Source organism: Rhynchophorus ferrugineus, unplaced genomic scaffold (assembly GCF_030347505.1).
Source record: "Rhynchophorus ferrugineus isolate W39M unplaced genomic scaffold, kcgeb_rfMv2 rfM7, whole genome shotgun sequence".
NCBI classification, from domain to species: Eukaryota; Metazoa; Arthropoda; class Insecta; order Coleoptera; family Curculionidae; genus Rhynchophorus; species Rhynchophorus ferrugineus.
The window spans coordinates 15,060,306-15,078,346 of NW_027472586.1; the positions used below are offsets into that span (position 1 = coordinate 15,060,306).

Below are 18,041 nucleotides of genomic sequence, written 5' to 3' on the forward strand. Positions count from 1 at the left end.
TTCTTCTTCAGTGTGTCTGATCGTGTTTAATACCAACCGAAGGTGTAATTGTAAACAGTTCTTTTTTTGCATATCCTAATAGTTCTTGCTTGTATATCCTTCTCGATCTGCATGTCTATTGTAATAATTCTTTGCCGCATTCCATATCAATTTCATTGAATTGAATATGCAGTGATAGGGAGGATCACGTGATACTCTGGGGCTATATTATTGGGCCACCTGATCTACCATGTATCTATTTCAGGCCTATTCATAAACAAGTAAATTATATAAAACGCAATTAAACATTTCACTTATATTTACATAGTATTAATATAAAATGTGAAAGCCAGTCCTTGAGTGTAGCAGTTGTCAATTCCCTTGTTGGGATTTTTTCCACCAGTGTACTACGGTATGGTGCATTGTCCATAAAAATAACTGATGGTTCCTCCAAGATCTTTAAGAGCTGATTTTCAAACCACAGCAAATACATGTTATGGTTTATTTCACCCTTGGATTTAGAGGAAAACACTAAATCTGCGCTAGGGGTAAAACCATTCTTGTTTCCAGTATGAAGAACAATATATCTGCAATGAATTATTAATAAATGATATGACTAATAAATCCTAATCAATTATTGTTTCTAATTTCCATCAACTTTTGTTGTCTTTACACTATTTTTATTATTATCTTGCCATGAGTAATCCAATGTCCCATTCTGGAATATCCGTGTGTCATCTAAATACACAAATTGAAATAATACGTTTTCTTTGGTTTTATCTGGAAGTTCCATAATACCTCTTTGTGCATTATCTTTACACCATTTAAATCCTATATTAACCAACAGTATATGAACAACAACAGTACATCAAAGAGCTGTATATCTATACATTTTCTACGGATGCTTTCCAGACTAACAGTTTCCTCTCAAACAATTGTTGTAAATTATGTTGTAAAAACTACTCACTGTTGTATACATTTCTCATATTTGATCTGGAATAAGGAGGTAACATCAAGTTGGTCTTTACTCGTCACCCACCTCGTATGAGGACGGTTTCTTTTCGTTGAATCCAATATTATATCGTTTTTCATTTCTTGAGATATTTTAGTGACTGTGCCCATATTAATAGTCAGCGCAGCTGCAACACTCTAAAAATATTTTCAATAAAAACCGCAGCAACTTAATATTTAACAATATCAATGCTTACCACTCTAAGGCATTTTACCGGCAAGAAGAGGCCTGCATGGTCTCGTCCATGTACGACGCAATTTCGCATTTCAATTAGAATAATCATAAGCAGCGATTTGAAATTTATTAAAACAAGTAAAGCGTTAAAACAACATTTGACGGTTTATAACCGGTAGTAATTATAATTGATATTTTAAAAAATTTTGTAGACGTTTGATGATCGGACGCCTTTTGTAGGCTGATTCGGTTACATGTTCGAACATATCAGATAGCATGGCATCTCTTTAACTAGAATAAAATGAGAAAAAAAATATTGTCTGATCCTAAAACGAATTTATAAATTGCGATGTCATTCCTTCGTTTCAGCGATGTTTTTTTAATAAAAAATATTTTTTCAAGTTTGTTGTCTGTTGTCACTGGCTGTCAACTACTAACAAAATGATGCAGCTTCCGTTAATACAATGACGTAGCTTGCAATAAAATATTAAATATAATAATAAGAAAAATAATATTATAAAAATAATAAAATAATAATAATAATTAAAAATAATATATCGAGACTCTAATAATTCTAATCATATTGTTGTTGGAAAATAAATAATTTATGGTAAAAGGTACTGTACTTTTCAATCAACTAATATCTCATACTAGAGAAACAGTCGCACGTATCATGTTGTTGTCATTTATAAGTGTATTTTTTATAATTACGTTTTAGAAATAGCGATATGGATCTTAGTGACCAGCCGCACCTGGACAGCTTCAAAAGTTTGAAGATATAAAAGTTTTTACGGTTAAAGAAAGATAGAATATTTTCGGAGAATTTCTACGGTAACGTGATTAGAGATTAACGTGATATAAGAACAATTGTGTTAAATTTGTTGAAATTATATAGAAAAAACAAGTTTCCTTAAACAAGAACTTAAACAATTATAAAAAAGTTTTTTAAAACTTATTTTAGTGTTTTTTTAACACAAGTAGACTACACGTGTATTCGGAAGTACAAAAATATGTTTTAATAAATATTACGTCGCGTTTGTGTGTTTCATTGGTAATTAATGCCTGTTGATTAAAAAAGTTTCAAATTAATGTTTGGCGATTCACCGAAGGTAAATAGATTACGAAGCCTTAATTACATTCCGATTAAATTTGTGAAACTTTGTGTGTTTACCATTGTAAATAAATTACTGATGATTCTGGAACGTATACCATAAATAATAATATTGAAAAAAATATCTGACACCTAAAATTAGTGAAAATTAATTAACTATCCGTATTTACGAATATTTTAAAACAATATTACTTAACTTGAAAGATATAATTTTTTTTTATTAATCTCCTGGAACGGCAACAATCTGCCCGTGGGCAATAAGTATTACTATATGATTTCCGTTATATAAAATAACCATCCTGACATGTAGATCACTTCAGTAAGTGTTCTGCTGTACATAATCTAAATCTTGTTCTAGATAGTAACTTATTTTAAAGTCTATCCTAGCTTATCCTAAAAACTATTCTAGCTTATTCTAGAGATTATTAAGTCTCACTCTATGTGTCTATTAATCAGTTCGTATGGTAGTGTGTTTGAACCTACGCACTTCATTGTTATCGCGCATATTTAACTGTTTGGCGAGTGCATTGGGATGCACTAATAGTGTTTCAGAGTACTTCTCACTAACACTCCGAATCACACTCGTTATGGGTTCTAATGGGTTATCGCGCTGAATCAGTCCGTTGGACACGTAATATGGGGCATCGACGATGACTCGCAACACTTTATTCTGGGACCTCTGGAGGATAATAAGATAATATTATAGAGATATTAAATTTTAACAATAAAATGTTAAAGAGAAAAATTTATTACAATTATTTGTTTTTTTATAGTGAGATATATAAGCATAAATAGAAACATTATTTAAATAATACCAATAAAAAAATTTACAATTTTTAATGATCGTAAGTAGTGAAAGTAGTAGTAGGCGTCCAAATTTTATTATGGATAAATATACGCCACAAGAACGAGCAGAAATAGTGACAATATTTATTGAAAATAATCGTTCTATTATTGCCACTCAGTGGAAATTGCGTCAATGGTAGCGGGACTTTTACCCCACATTGTATATTATGACAAGTTTTTTGGTCATAATATATATGTAATAATTATAATATTATTTAACTCTAGGGCTGATGCTTCAAACTCAAACTTAAACAGCGTTTGATGGATGTATTCAACTCAACACTAGTGTTTCTAACTTGGCACTACTTCCGTATATCGTCTAACTAAATTACACTAGTTCGAATAACTTCTGTCATATTTCTTACTGTCAGTAAATCATTTTTTTAATCATTTTATGTAATATTCCGGATTCTCACCATTACAGATAGCTTGTCTTTTCAATAATTTGTCTTCTATGGCTTGCGTCCGCAGCAGGAGATTTCTTTTTTACTCTACCTTGTTGCCCAAATGAGAACTAAAGTCTCGCCAACAAATGAGAAGTTTAAAAATTTATTTTAACTGTTCATTCCCAAATAAATTTATTTATTACCTGTAATATTTGGTTACGGATTTGGTTAGAAGTTAATACCAATAACATTTTCAGAAAAATCTGAATACATTTTACAATTGTCTCTACTACAATGATATGCTATGTCTTCAGAAACATGTCAATTACTACCACTTCTTAAACAAGAACAATTTTTTTTCGCTGTTCTGACTTGATTAGTTGAATCTGAAAAACTGCTTGCGAAAATCTAAATACATTGTAAACTAAACACGGATGATTCTTGTTATTCTGGAATTTTGATAATCTATATTAGGATAAAATTTTCACATCTCTCCTGTTTTTTTTCACAACTGAATATATCTTCCTATAAAGCAGACATATTAATTTGTCGTCACTAAATATGTTCATATAAATCATCATTTCTTAATCGTTAAATCATAACTACCATAATTCTTTAATTGATCCAACAATATGAGAACCACCACAAGTAATACAATACCTTAAACAACGCTGCTTAAAAGCAAATAAAATTATAATTAATATAATAATTTTTTATCTCACTCACTTTCCGTGTTAATATCATTTGAAATACAAAACAGAAGGACTTATCTTCCGATCTAAAATTACTCTGACTTTCGTAGGGTACTTACTTAAAATTGAGACCATTCCAAATTCTTCTTCCGTCTCTTGGTGTTTCCGTTTTCTCCAAATATATATATATATATATATATATATATATATCTATGTATGTATATATAATTTGGCCCTTTGAGGGTACACAATATAGCGTTGTATGGGTGTGCAAATTTGATTAAAGCCTCACGGCAGCTACAAGACTTCAATAATATAATTGGTTCATAATGCTATACAGTATAAGGAAGTATATACTGTATTTTGTTGCTACTTGTTGGCCAACACGCTGGTTGCTAGCAGATTGACATATATATTGAACTTGTTTTATAGCATCGTATAGTTCTTTACAATGTTTACAAATCTTTGGCCTCAGAATGTATGCATATTCCCTCTGATGTCTTCCTTAGATTTTATACGGATCTTTACAGGTGTTGTTTGTATCTGTCATTTTTGTATAATAATTTTGTTCTCTAATTCTTGATCCAGCTCAACCTATTTCATAGCTCCTTAGTGTAAATTGTCTTTTGTTTGTATTATTAGCACCAGCGATTCACAGACTGACGCTAATCTATTATAAAATAAACTATAAAGCACTTACTGTATTCACTACTGATTTATTAATTCAACTATTTACAATGAAGTGAATCAAGGCGATGGATTTGACTTGGGTCTTTCTAACTCGACCTTTTGAAGGTGAACGTTTCATACGATGCTCTTTGGCTACAACGTAACGTGATGGGTATACAATCCCACCTTGAGAGTATATTTTATTTTGCAAGAGCCTTACCCCTTACCCATGAATGAATTTGAAAATACTTCTAGCACAAACGCATCAACCCTGGAAAATATTTTCAAAGAAATAACTAAGATTCGGGGTGTCCCAGCGGTGGTAAAAATGTCTCAAAAAGGGTACGCTATACGCTAAATATAAATTTATAAGGCGTGACTAACTATGGCCGTTGGTCTATATCATATCTTCATAATGTTTAATATTATTCTATATCTTTAAGACTGATTCACCTCTAGATGAAATGTTTGGGTGTTTGATGCAGTACAACTTTTTAACTTGTATTTCAGATAACTTTTCGTAGGAAATTTTTTTCAGAAATTTGGTATAGGTCTATTTTCTTGTTCAAGTCTTCAATATTTCTATTCTAGAACATTTAAATTCCACGCAACTATTCTAATAGTTGAAATTTTTTTTACTTGCTTTTGGAGGTTGCTTTTCAAACTTTTTTTAATAACGTTCTGATCGTTCTTTCATGATTATCCAGATTGTTTGTATTTTTAACAATATGAAGTACAATGCCGCGTATTGCTTAATAATATTTTAATCGCCAATCAGCTATTGTTATTCTACTATTAACTCGGTAAAAAAAGTTGCGTTGACTGAAATACTGACTTGAGAATATATCCTGCATTCTGGATGTCTCTATTTACCGACAACAGCAGCAGAGTACAGACGTCTCATCGATAGATTGTTTCATATGTCTCCGATGCCTCCGTCTCGTGTTTCTTCTTGTATAGGTGTCTATAGTGGTCTGTCGTATTCCTCAATTTTAGCCATGTTGTGGGCTATGTTTACTATAAGGGCATCGTTCAATTCCCGATTATTGTCGTAGATTATTGGCTTCAAAAGATTTGTATTTTGGCTTAAAAATGTTGAGGTCTCCCCATATTTCGCTGCGTACCTAATTAATCAAGGAATTTCTAGTATTTTGACCATCCTCGACTAGTTTAATGGTACCGTTGGTAACAAAAGCTTTAATTATGCCCAATAAGTTGAGAATCAATGCATAATCTGACAACATCAGCTCATTGAATAGTAAGGATGCTCGAAAAGCTGAAAAAGGACAGCAGCAAGCCAAAAAATGACACATATGAAGTTGAAGAAGGATTGCAATATGGTGCTGAGATAGCGGATTAATTAGTAAGTTGTTTCAATTAATTAATTACTGGCGTAAACCTACCTCTACTGCTTTCAACTTTCAAATGCGTTGTTCTGGAAAATATGTTTTTCGAAATCTGTAGATTATAGCCCTTAGAGTTTTTAACCAATCGTTATGAAATTTTACACATATCTTCTTTATATTCAAATAAATAGTTTATCTGTGAATCAAAAACTAGTAAAATTTTTCATTTTTATTATTTTTTTATTGTATGTAAATGTAATAGGTTAATTGAAAAGTCCTTGGCCTGACATTAGAATTAGAATTAAATCCATATGGTTTTTAGTTATCCCTAACCTTTAAACGATGTGTGTATAAATTTGACAGCCGTCGGATTATTTGTTTGTGAATTATAGCATTTTGGGTGAAGTAACTTTTGTTATTGTGGAAAAAATTAATAAAAAGGAATATTGCGTGGTGATAATATATTGTTTTTTGAAGGGAAAACTACAGTTGAAGCAAAAATTTGTATTGATGCCGAGTTTCCGGACACTGCCACAGGAAAATCAACCATCAAGGATTGGTATGCTAAATTTAGACGTGGTGAAATGAGCACCGAAGACAGTGAACGCAGTAGACGCCCAAAAGAGGTTTTTACCGACGAAAATATTTAAAAAATCTACAAAATGATTTTTAATGACCGTAAATTGAAATTCAATGAAATAGCAGACACTCTAAAGATATCAACTGAACGTGCACCTACATCATATCATTAACGAATTTTTGTATGTATAAGAAAGCTCTGTGCAAAGAGCGTGTCGTGCAGATGATCAAGCGTAATAAACCCGAGTTTTTGCGGCGATGTGTGACAATGTATGAAACATGGCTGCATCATTTCACTCCGAAGTCCAAATCGACAGTCATCCGAGTTGACTGCACATGATGAACCCGCTCCAAAGCGTGGGAAAACTTTTTGTATAACAGTCAGCGGGCAAGGTTATGGCATCTGTATTTTGGGATGCGCATGGAATAATTTTCATTGACTACCTTGAAAACGAAGGACCATCAATAGCGACAATATTGAAGAAAAAGAATGCTGCTTCACCAAGATAATGTACCGTGACACAAATCAGTGAAATCGATGGCAAAAATCCATGAATTGGGCTTCGAATTGCTTCCTCATCCACTGTATTCTCCAGATCTGGTTCCCAGCGACTATTTCCTGTTCTCTGATTTCAAAAGAATGCTCGCTGGGAAGAAATTTTCGTCGAATGAAGAGGTAATCGCCGTAACTGAGGGCTATTTTGAAAAAAAGGAAAAATTCTATCGAAAAGTTGGAGGGTCGCTATAATCCCTATATAATAACTAACCCAATATAATATGTTACATATGTTCAGTATGTTCTTAAAATAGAAATAAGATAAACTTATCCTCTAGTGGCTAAAGAATTTCATAAAGATGACACTAAATAAGCTGTTTTACACCTATTTTCCCCCTTAATGCTTAAAAATTAATATTCGTGACATCATCGGTTTAACAATAGTGCTTACTTGATAATGAAATGGTGGTTTTTAAAATTTTTAGAACGATAGAATTTTTCAAATGTTAAAAATATCCTTCCCCAGGTGAGGCTCGAACTCACAACCCCGGCATCGCTCACGACTACTGTCTTATAAGTACCGTGCGCTAACCAATTGCGCCACTGGGGACTGATAAGGAGTCTATAAAATAATCTGGTGAGATTTTTCTAATATACTAGTAATATATAATTGAGTATATCTGCTCTATAGTAATTAGCGAATATCTAAAACATAAACAAGATCTGTAGTGCAAAATCTAAGCCTATTAACATTTGTATGTATACGTTTTTCAATTTCTGTTTGAGCTGTAGTAAATTACGTGATTGCGCGAATATGCTCACTTAAAACTTGATTAGTGTTGGTTAAGACTCAATGCATTTTTCAGTACATGATTGTATTAACAAGTACAATTGCTGTAAGTGGTATAACGCTAACCTACATGATGCCTTCCTTTCTTCCTTCCTACACGCTAACCTACCTTCACCAGATGCCAATGCATCCACAAAAAGTTTCTATATGTGGTTTCAGCGCATATAGCCATTTTGTATGAATTATTTGAAGGTATCTCTTTTATTAATTACATCTTTCATTAGATATGCTTAGTACAATCTTAGTTTATAAATTAATTTATTACTAATGTTCTGTAGTAAATGTATCAATACACACGTAAGGCCAGTCCGGCAAAAATACATCAAAATGTATTTCTTAACTTAGAATAAAATGAAGCTAAAGTTAAAAGTAATACTTTACACTATATAAATTCGTGTGGTTTGATACGCTCAATCTTTTGATTTCCTGCATGTTGTCCAGCAGCTATATTGCTTCTACTTTGCTGTGATTTGATAACCTTATTTTATGTTTCAAGTTTAGTAACTTCAACCCTTATATGGTAGATTATTCGTCGTTTCTATTGTGCGTACATCAACCACGGATGCGTCAATGTTTATGGGAGGACAATTCTTTTAGTTTTACATTTGAACCGATATTAGAACGGAAATTAAGTGTGTTTGAAACATTATTAAACGAAGTTACTTAATTTTAAGGAATGGTATTAGTATGGTTACACAGAGAGAATAAATTAATGTGCCCATTTTATCGGAAGGTATATACATCTGTAACAGAAAAACTCGAAATTTCATACCAACATAAAATAACAACATTTTTGGTGCTCATTTGTTTTGAACTCATCTTTTGATTTAATTCGATGTCTGGCGAACAGAAAACAGCTAAGAAAAATTGTACTAGCTTATTAGTAACTGATGTTGTTTTGAAGACATAGTATATCATTCAACTAGAGATAATGCTAAAGGTTATTAAGATTTTTCTGTACCAAACTTGTGTCCAATTATTTATATTGTCACTTGCCTGTTGTAATTTTCGTGAGGCTTCTTCACTGTTGTCTCCGACAGTATCACCAGAAAATGTAGCCATCATAATATTCTCCATTTGGAGTATATCACAAGTGTTGAGTAGATAAAGCATTGGTCCCAGTACACTTCCTTGTGGCGCACCAGCGTTAGCTTCTTTTATTGTAGAGTAAGCTTCTTCTTGTTTGACTCTAAACATTCTGGTCTTTTTTTTAACTCATTTTTTGATTTAATTCGATGTCAGGTGGACAGAAAACAGCTAGGAAAAATTGTTCTTGCTTAATGACTGAGAATAATTGACATGGTATATCATTGTACTAGAGGTAATACTAAAGCTTATTAAGATTTTTATGTAATTTTTAGTTGTATTAACGTCTGATTCATTTTAGTAAAATTAGAAAATGTGTTTGTCAACAAAACACTACCCGAATATACATTCATTTGTAATAATTACATTAATTTGTGCATCAAGAGTTAAAATGAATGTTGCAAAGAATATTAACAGTTATAAAATAGTTTGATAGAATTATAATTCCTCATTTATTGGTGAATTGTTAGTTTTCACGTGAGCCATAGGACAAAGAAGAAAGCAGTAAATAAACGAAAGCCACAGAAGACAAATTAAATGAGTTATCTGCAAGGGTGAGGTCGAAGAGTGGAATATATGAACAAGGAATGATGCAGTTTTATTTAAAAATTTAGATAAATAAATTATCAGCTTGGTCTGATGTATTTATTGTTTTTGTGATATATTTTAGGTGAGAAATATGGATAAAAGGAGTATATGTGCTCTATAACTAAATAATTTGCATATGTGAAACACATAGGACAAATAGAAGAAAATATGAATTATTAAGAGTTCCTTAGTAAATAATTTAAAGATATGTGACTATATGACATCTTATTCTTTGAACTTTGTGTCAATTGTTTTGATTATTTTCTTTATAGACCTAAGTTTTCGAAAATCAATAGTTAACTTAATGATTTAAAATAGATTCCTTTAATATTCATTTCAAATTGTGTTTTATTATAGTTTTATATACATGTTAAAGTTAAATATCAATATCAAAATTTTTATATTCATATATTCTCTATTTTAATTTACAAATATGTATTACTTCATTTATTATTCCATACTTATATTTATAACATAAAAGTAAAGTAAAGTAAGATCATGTGTACTTATATTAGATGCTTTGCAGTTTTGAAAATTATCCTACTTATGATATTTATTGAGTATTAAAACTTAATGGAAATTAGATTTAATTAAATGCCCTTTAAAAAGGGTTAGTGAGTGTTAGCTCTTGAGATAATTTGCATATATTTTAATATGTTCTAATATACAGACATTTATTATTTTAATTGTTTTAATTAATATATCTGATAAATATATTTCTGATCTTATATTGAAATTACTGTGAAAACAAGTTTTAGTACATAATATTTTTATTTTTATTTATAAATTGTGGTCGAATTTCGACTACAGGGCGATCACTACTACTGTTAATTTCAGCTGCAATTTGTAACTTTTAACTGTAATAATTATTTTATAATTATAATAACTGCTGTTAGTGTTCGTTTTGGTGTTTATATTTACATATATCATAATAAAAGTAAAATAATTTTAAATTCATATATAAAATATATTATATTAATATTATATTCAATGGACATGTAAAATACTATTGGCAATTTTTTTTACAAGCTATTCCAAAAATAAACTCATAAACATTTTAAATATATTATTTTGCTATAAACTCGATATTTTAACATTTTTAAAACAATTGCTATGTTTAACGTTAGATAATATCTGTAGAAATATATTTGATATAGATTTTGGAAAATATGTCTTATGCGCCACTATATAGTTATTATAAATAGATCTCGCCATATCACTTTCCCAGATTTTTCTTCAGTCCCCAGTGGCGCAATTGGTTAGCGCACGGTACTTATAAGACAGTAGTCGTGAGCGATGCCGGGGTTGTGAGTTCGAGCCTCACCTGGGGAAGATTTTTTTTACGCCCAAGAAATATCGTTTAGTGAACAATCGAATAAATACACTTATTTAATTAGAATAAAATAAAGTTAGAATTTTTTTATAGGAAATAATTAAATTGTGTACTGCTTGTTATAGAATCATTCAGATTTAATGTCTATTAAAACGTGAAGACTGTCCAATATTTAGCAATAATTTTATAATATTTTATATATTTCAATACAATAACGAGAACCCTCCAAGAACGAGCAAAAAAATTTCAATGACAGACATACTTTCTTTACCTTTAATTCAATTATCCAACTTTCCTCATTAACAGACAGATTGTGGAGATCAACATCTAACCTCTTTCCATTATTGAAACTGGCGGAGATTCTGAAAAAAAAAACAAAAGAATCAACATCTTACCAACAAGTATACTCATTGAAACAAGTTTAGATGTTTTCCTTCTTTGTTTTGCGCCATGATAATCTGCGTCAGAACGATACTGTGTTGTTCATATTTCAAAATGTTTGTTTATCATATTTATTTAATGATAGTTTCACTCTGTGGAGGCAGGTTCCATCCCTCTACATAAACCTGTTGTTGGGACTGATGATATCGCTTCTCTGGAGCCTCACGTGCAGTTGTCTTCCTATTTAACTCCAACGCCAGCTCGATTACTAAACGCAACATAACAGGTGGGGCAAAGGACTCGCTACCATTTTGATTGCGCGCCATTTTGGTTATATGACGTTTAGCTCGCTTTAACCATTGTGTTGTGTAGATGTCCAAATTTTATTATGGAAATAGTGACAATTTTTAGCGAAAATAATTATTGCTACTCAGCGGAAATTGCATCAAAAATATCTTACTCGTCCAGTGCTTCACAAAACCACAATTTATCCTTTACATGCGAATTTTCGACAGTACGATACGACAGCAGACATATCTCGTTCTGGAAGATAACGGACGTCTTGTAACACCGAAAATGTGGCTCTGGTGCGTGATAGTATTGCAGAGTCTCCAAAAACATTAGTTAGGAGACATGGTTCCTAATTATACATTTCTGCATGCAGTTTAAGGCGAATTTTGAAAACTGATTTGAAAATGTTCCCGTACAAAATTAAATTAGTCAAAAATTACTACCGAGAGATCCTGATCAACGAGTTGAGTACAGTAATGCAATCCTAAGGCTGTCTGGTGAAATTGAAAATTTTTCATCTAAATTGATAATGAGAGATTTTTTCTTCTCAATGGCCACGTCAATAAAGAGTATAGTTTAATCAGTTTAGAGGAACACAGAATCCTCAATTAATTCATGAAACATCATTGCATCCAATAAAAACAACTTTATGGTGTGGTATTCATGCTGGAAACATCATTGGTTCCTATTTTTTTGATAATGACCAAGGTGTTGCAGTTGCGCTAAATGGTACCAAGACATGATTCGAAATTTTCTTGTGCCTGAAATGGAAGAGCAAGGACTAAAGGACATGTGGTTTCAGCAAGATGGGGCCACAGAATGTTCAACAGTTCAATTATTCAATGACGTTTTTCCACGAACACTAATTTCACGAAGTGACGATTTTGCTTGGCTAGCCGGAACTCCGGATTTAATAGCACCAGACTTGTTCCTATGGGGTTTCATAAAATCAAAAGTTTATGTGTATAAGCCCCAAACGATTCAACATCTTAAAGGCAATATTCTTAGATGTAGCACAAGCCTTCGATAAGGTTCGATAAATAAACTTTTTATTTAAACCAAACTTACTTATTTTTTCTTAGAGCAAAGTTATAGGCAATCAAAATGGTAGCGGGACTTTTGCCCGACGTTTTACAATACGCTAGTTTATGTGATACTGACTTATTTCCTATCTTACTATTCGTACGCCGAGAGCCAGATGCATATCCAGACTGTGGCTTATGCTTTAAGGAATATTGACCATGTTTTTTAAAACTTTGTTCTGAAACATTTCAAATTTCTCAATAATGGTGATTCTCACTGTGCTCCATTGTTGAATGACGTATGTCCAGATTGGCTTGATGATGGATTTGTAAAAAATAAATGGTACTGGCGATCTGTTCACCAGTTCACACTACGGAGTCGCTCGTGTCGATTTGTTTACGCTTTGTCTTACATTCTTCTACCAAAATAACCTACGATCCAAGTAAAGGCCCGACTATTTTGGGTGTTCTTCTTGTGGGATGTTTTTGTTATAGAATTTTACGGACGGCAGTTTTCTCTTCTCATATAGTGTAAGTAACATGAGTGTATTTACTTTTTACACTTGATTTTATTCTCCATTGGTAAACCATTTCTCAATTTTTTTTAGATGGTATTGGTGTTAGGAGGATGCAATTTTTGGATCAGAATGCACTGAGAAGACGGCAGTATCGGAAGGTCCGCAATGTAAATCAGGTAAAACACTGGTACCAGTGCCTATTCTTGTCATCCGAGTTATGACATATTTAATGCAAGATAGAATATTCATAATTACACTTAATAATGAACCACTAATATATATATATATATATATATATATATATATATATATATATATATTTTGAAGTGTCTTATTAGTTTATATGCCCATCCATCATGCCAGACTTTGTCAAAGGCTTCATAGAGGTCAATAAAGGCAGCAGAGCAGCATTTTCCAGACATCTACTGACGGCGCGGTGGTGGTTGGTGACTGGGGTTTATGTTATTTAGGTTATAGAAAATTAGAAAATTATTTTTGATATTAGTTTACCAATTATTGGTTGTTTGTTAACATTTCTATGAGGTTCTTAAATTCATTCGAATATTTATTTACCAAGGTTTTGTTTTTTGGGTTACCAGTGGATTTTGATTTGGTATAGTATATATTCTGTTTCCGGAGGTTTCCTTTGCTTTTAGTCGTTGCTTTGTTGGCGACTTTATGGATGATAATATTACTAAATATATTATTTCATTTTCCATTTTTTTTAAAGTTCCTGTCATTATTTTTAATAATAAAAACACTCAGTACATCAGGAATATTTTTTCCGTCAACTGGGAAGTAATTTGATGCGTTATTGTAATGTCATTCAATCTTCATTTTTTTATTACTCGTACTAGTTACCTTCCTCTTGGATTAATGCTTGCAGTTTCAATTGTCAGCACAGTGAAATCTGGGACCCATTTTAGCAAACAAGATTTTAAAATCTCTTTCAAATATTGTGGGTCTAGGGGGGCAGTAAACTGCAGATATTTGCGTCATGGCCCAGCTCTCTGTAAGCTTTATTGATGTTGCCTCTATTTTTTCTTTGCAAAATTCCTACAGGGTATAATGTTTGATAATGTTTTTAATAAAAGTGGCTGTTCCACTATGGCTGTTACACGATGGACTGTTCGTTGTTTGCACGGTGTAACTTATTAAACTTTAATTATTAAAACGTGTTAAAACATTTATAAATATACCAGTTTTTCAGACTCGATGTTTGCACAAATCGCCACTCAACATTCGATCGAGTGCATAGAGTAACAGCGGTTATTAAAAAGACGTTTGGAGTACAGAAGCTTGATCGGGTATGTCATTTGGGACTAAACCATATTATTAAAGAATTGTACGCATATCTTTTAGAAAGAATATGTAGACGAAAGTCATACGAAAGTATGAAGGGACATTCTCAAAATTTAAACCTATTTCGAGCGAAATTCCGAATGATAGTATCTTGAGGCTACTCCTGTCCTTTACTTTACATTTCCGATAACCGAACAACAAAATAAAGGATTCTTGAAACATTGGTCAATGACGCAGTCATTATGGTAGAAGACATATCTATAGAGGGCTATAGATAAAGAACAAGTGGCACCATAAATGGCTTAGAAACAGGAAATTACCGCTCGATACCTCCAAATCTATCTATGTCAATTTTGCGATACGGTGAATAGACATAAACTAGACATCACTAGGGGATGTGTCATCAAGTAGAATCAGAGAAATTCCTAAACATCCAAACCTGATGCTTCCAACTTATCCTAGTATCAAAGATATTTATTGATCAGTTAGTAATAGAACTTGGGTTGTGATAAGACATAATATCGACTGGCAATACAAAGCTATTAATGTAAAGTTCTCCGATTAATTTCCAATGCTTATTGCTACATATCCAACGAAGAACTGCACGATAATCTCGAAATCAAATAGATCTAACAAGTTGTTAAATATTTTGCCTTAAAACATGAAAGAAGCTTATTAAAATTCTGTAACGTAGAGCTGGTTTTAGGTTAGCCTAATTTCATATTAATTTAGGAATGCAAGTACCATTGAAAAGTTCTAATTAATCAATTTGTAAATTAAGGTTGTACTACTTAATGTACGTATTGAAGTTGATATTGTTTAAAATCTGTTTTAGAAAGGCACCCAAAGATTTCTTTTAGCCGTATAATTTCCATTTTGAAGAAAAAAATTATGTAAAAATTAAGCCTTAAATGTTTTTATAATATTGAAATCTTCTTTCCATCTTTCTATTCTCAATAATTATAGATTAACTTTCTTATTATGGATGCTGTTCCAATCACTTAAAAGGCATTACCAACAGGCCCATTAGCTCAGTTGGTTAGAGCGTCGTGCTAATAACGCGAAGGTCGCGGGTTCGATCCCCCCATGGGCCAATTCATTTTTAGTTATTGTTAATTTTTTGAAATCTGCCAAAACTTATGGAAATTCGATTGTCGACAAGAATAATTGTACGACAGACCAATAAACTCAAAACTTATACATTATAATTATGATAAAAAACGTTATATTTTTTAATTTATTTCTTATAAAGAGGAACATTCTTAACTTAATTTTTTTACGAATATTTTGATAGGCCCTAATGTCCTGCCGTGTTTACAGTTTAACCTCCAGCAACGTTTCCTTTAAATTATATATGAAAGGTAAAAGTTGGTTGCTGACGTGACTGAAATGATTTTTCTTGTCGGATTTTGCACTCTTGCCTCATAAACAATCACAACTACAAACAATCATAACCATGCCTCAGCAGGATTCGAGTCCATGATTATCACAACACTATGTGATCATGGTGTTGCCTTGACAAAGTCAACCAAACCGGCGGTTTAAAACATTAAATTTTTAATAATGATTGTTTATTATATTTAATGTATTTAGTATATTTAATAATTTTATTGAACAGGCCATTATATTTAATTCCTGTACGTTTTTTTAAAAAACACTTAACTATAAAAATATTGCAATGTATTCTTCGGTCGGACAAAATAGTATTTGTACGAGAGATATAATAAAAAAACATTTGTAATATATAATATTTATTATATTTTATATATTTATTTCATAGGATCAACAATATGCTTCAATTTGAAGACAATATGACCGCAGGCCTTATTATCTTGCCATGTTTAAATTTAGTTTATTTAGAACATTTTCTTCTAATCAAATAGGAAATGTAAAACTTATCGCAATTAGTGCTTTACTTACATATATAAATACATAAATACATTATACTTACATAAATTATAGAATTATAGATAATAAGAAAAAAAATGTACTGATTGATTCTTATGTATTTAAATATAGTGTATAAGAATGATAAAAATAATGATAATCCTCATTAATATTTAATTTTTCAAAAAAAATTGTTAAACCCATGAAAATGAAGAAATTTAATGTGTTTTTAAGGGTCAAATCCTCTAGCTTAAATTGACACAAAAATGATCTTTATTAATAATTAATTTTTCAGAAAAATTGTCAGCGAATTAAACCTCCTCGCACACTTAGGGTCAAGTGTTTTGTCGGGTCTAATGAGGATATTATGTGTGTGAGATGGCAATCTCGTAATTTTGAAAATTATTATTAAATTGTTATTCTGATGAAGAAACGTTTGTAGTTTTTGTAGAATAGTTCGCTTCTCTGATGGATTGTGAGCACAACGTTTATCATTCTCAAGCTTGTTTGGTCATATGGAATCCAACTATGGGAAGCCGCTAGCAAGTCTAATATATTCATCATGCAACGGTTCAAAAATTAAGTGTTGCGTTCCATTGTCGATGCTCCGTACTATGTTTCAAATGAAGTGATAAAACGCGATATTCCTCTAGAACCCATAACGAGTGTAATTTGACGCGTTTGTAAATACTTCGAAAGAGTGTCGATGCATTCCAAAGTACACAGTATAAGTAACAGTGAAGTGCGTAGACTAATCTCTAAGATCTCTTAAAGAAGTGATTTTCTACACGCCATGTATATATTATACATACATGATATATTAATCGCGTATTCGCTTTGCTTGTCCATTAATGCAGTATATCTAATGTAAAGTATAATTATTTAAAAAAATCGATCTCAAATAAAAATGTTGAGATATTTGTGCTCATGAGGCTACTCTTATATTGAGAAAAATTTAGCCAATAGGCCCATTAGCTCAGTTGGTTAGAGCGTCGTGCTAATAACGCGAAGGTCGCGGGTTCGATCCCCTCATGGGCCAATATATTTTTAATTCCTGTAAATTTTTAAAAAGCACTTAACTATAAATATATCATAATGTATTTTTCGGCCGAACAAAATAGTAATTGTGCGGTATATTTAACAACAAAACATTTATAATATATAATATTTATTTTATTTTATATATTTATTTCTTAGGGTGAACAAGATGCTTCATTTTGATGATAATATGATCGCAAGCTTTAATCAATGTCTTCCTTGATTACATTTTGTCAATTTACAACATTTTCTTTGAATCAAATAGGAATTGTAAAACTTGTCCCAAACAGTGTTTTCTTGGTCCGTAATTCAATCATTTTGGAGATAACAATATCAAATACTTACATTCCAACAAAATTATAGGTAGTAAGAAATTAAATTTACTGATTGATACTTGTGTATTTAAATATAGCATATAAGAATGATAACATTAATGATAATCCTCATTAGTATTT

General features: G+C 31.5%; 4 non-coding genes across 4 annotated transcripts; 3 read left to right on the forward strand and 1 right to left on the reverse strand.

Moving 5' to 3' along the window:
- Nucleotides 1-7,808: 7,808 nt before the first annotated feature.
- TRNAI-UAU (transfer RNA isoleucine (anticodon UAU)) lies at nucleotides 7,809-7,900 on the reverse strand. The gene is given in 2 exon segments: nucleotides 7,809-7,844; nucleotides 7,863-7,900. It is a non-coding gene; the product is annotated as a tRNA-Ile (tRNA).
- A 3,154-nt stretch (nucleotides 7,901-11,054) lies between these two features.
- On the forward strand, nucleotides 11,055-11,146 carry TRNAI-UAU (transfer RNA isoleucine (anticodon UAU)). Its single transcript is given in 2 exon segments — nucleotides 11,055-11,092; nucleotides 11,111-11,146. It is a non-coding gene; the product is annotated as a tRNA-Ile (tRNA).
- A 4,535-nt stretch (nucleotides 11,147-15,681) lies between these two features.
- TRNAI-AAU (transfer RNA isoleucine (anticodon AAU)) lies at nucleotides 15,682-15,755 on the forward strand. The gene has a single exon. It is a non-coding gene; the product is annotated as a tRNA-Ile (tRNA).
- A 1,758-nt stretch (nucleotides 15,756-17,513) lies between these two features.
- On the forward strand, nucleotides 17,514-17,587 carry TRNAI-AAU (transfer RNA isoleucine (anticodon AAU)). The gene has a single exon. It is a non-coding gene; the product is annotated as a tRNA-Ile (tRNA).
- The last annotated feature ends 454 nt before the right edge of the window (nucleotides 17,588-18,041 follow it).